Raw genomic sequence first — 222 nt, 5'->3', positions numbered from 1 at the left:
CTTTAAGAATTGTTCTTAACTTGCCTCTCTCTCTCTCTCTGGCTGCTGATTCAGTCAACCTACCTGTGTTTTCCATTACGAAAGAGCGTCAGTTGAGGGTCGGATGTTTTTGTAATGGCTTTTTTCCTTGATGTCTCTCGTCATTAGTATTTCACATGTTCCTTTGGGAATCGAGCTCATTAGAGTTTTTATCAATGTGTTTACATTGCTCAGATTGTAAGT

The sequence above is a fragment of the Penaeus monodon genome, chromosome 28 (assembly GCF_015228065.2).
Source record: "Penaeus monodon isolate SGIC_2016 chromosome 28, NSTDA_Pmon_1, whole genome shotgun sequence".
Taxonomy (NCBI): domain Eukaryota; kingdom Metazoa; phylum Arthropoda; class Malacostraca; order Decapoda; family Penaeidae; genus Penaeus; species Penaeus monodon.
Note: the sequence above shows the minus strand (reverse complement) of the source record.